The sequence below is a fragment of the Urocampus carinirostris genome, chromosome 4 (assembly GCF_059441175.1).
Source record: "Urocampus carinirostris isolate Australia breed hairy pipefish chromosome 4, RoL_Ucar_1.0, whole genome shotgun sequence".
In the NCBI taxonomy this organism is placed as follows: Eukaryota; Metazoa; Chordata; class Actinopteri; order Syngnathiformes; family Syngnathidae; genus Urocampus; species Urocampus carinirostris.
The window spans coordinates 37,968,587-37,970,138 of NC_142352.1; the positions used below are offsets into that span (position 1 = coordinate 37,968,587).

The 1,552-nt window shown below is 38.3% G+C and overlaps 1 long non-coding RNA gene across 1 annotated transcript; it reads right to left on the reverse strand.

Moving 5' to 3' along the window:
- On the reverse strand, positions 1-795 carry LOC148367503 (uncharacterized). Its single transcript, XR_015850201.1, has 3 exons — positions 775-795; positions 237-313; positions 1-143 (listed from the first exon to the last, which is right to left on the reverse strand). It is a non-coding gene; the product is annotated as an uncharacterized LOC148367503 (long non-coding RNA).
- Between the last annotated feature and the right edge of the window lie 757 nt (positions 796-1,552).

Sequence of the window (1,552 nt, forward strand, 5' to 3'; positions counted from 1 at the left end):
GGATGTAAGTACCATCAATAAATCCAATGGCTCCTGGAAAGCCATTCCGTGCTGCATTTCTTGTAGCTATGGGCTCCAAATCCTCCTTTGTGTGACGTGGCCACTTGATAAAAGTTTTCAAGATGTCATTTTTTGTAATTGTTCTAGAAAAATTCATCAAATTGTAGTGTAAGGATCCCTTACTGAGCCCAAATCTGTCGGCAACACTGCGGAATGTTTCTGTATTACTTAAATACCATATACAGGCCAAAGTTCTCTTCTCCAGTGACATGGTCCTGACTTCAGTGAAGGGTCCAATAACTTCTAACAACTTCTGTAATGTTCAAAATGTCAGCATTAAAAACAACATTGGAACAATACATATGAAATACATTGTGTCTCAAATAAAATAAACTTTACTCTCTTAATTCTTGACAAAAATGGATAATTTATAAATTATCAACGGGTAAATAATCACCATACATTTTTAAAATAACAGTGTTCCACATTTCCCAAAGTATATTTTGAAGAGATAAGGGTGCAAATTTGATTGTTCAAGAATTAATACATTAATGAAATATGTTTACATGATTTGTTTGACCCTATACAAAAGGCTTATACCTTTGAAGGGAAATTATATGCTTGACATCATTCCTTAGGCTGTTTCTTTAGCATAAAACATTATAGGCAACTATTAAATCCTCGCAATGGAAACCCAAATCAGGCCATTAAAGATCTGATCGCTATTTGAAGCTTTCGAATAAAGGCACTATTACATGTGTACGTTAGATCTACCTGAATCGACGATCTTGATAACCTGAAGTGAGCACAAAAGAGTAGGTCACTGTAGGTCGGGACAATGTCCTCCACATAGTTTGTGATGCGGCCAGTCCCCAAAGCCTCTTCTTGACTGTTAGATGCACTCCCTTCCACTGCGTTTAGGATAACCTTAACTGTGTCAATATGCGAACTGTCGCTCATATCAGCCAACTCGCTCAAAGCAAGCTGTAGAACGAAATCCATTGTACTGTCGTCGGCCATTTTGGATCAGTAAGGCAATCACAGTGAGCGATTACAACCGTTCAGCAGTGCGCGGCAAGCGATTAACAAGAGACTACATGTCTGATCACTCTCCTGAACACGCCTCAGATCAAGGGAGGTCGGTACCTCACTTGGAGCGAAGTGACTACCCAGAAGTCTTTGCAAATTCTCAATATCAACAAACATGGCTGGAAAGGAACCTCACAAATGTAAGTAGGTTTCCACAACTACGCATGTATTTGAAACAAAATATTTTGAGATATCTTAGTTAGACATAAATGCGATAGAAAATCGTATTTTCGCGTTAAAACATGAACATTGCAAAATCGCTACTTTACGAAGTGCACGAATCTACCAAGGGAGCCGCAAAAAAAAAAAAAATCTTCACACTACAAACCGTAGAGTAGCATAACTATGCAGAAAATCACGGTTCAGCCCATCTCTGTTTTTATCTTAAACGAGTCGTGCTTTTACATCTACATGGCCAGTCGCTAAAGCAGCATAGTCACAATAACGTTATATACGCTTGTTT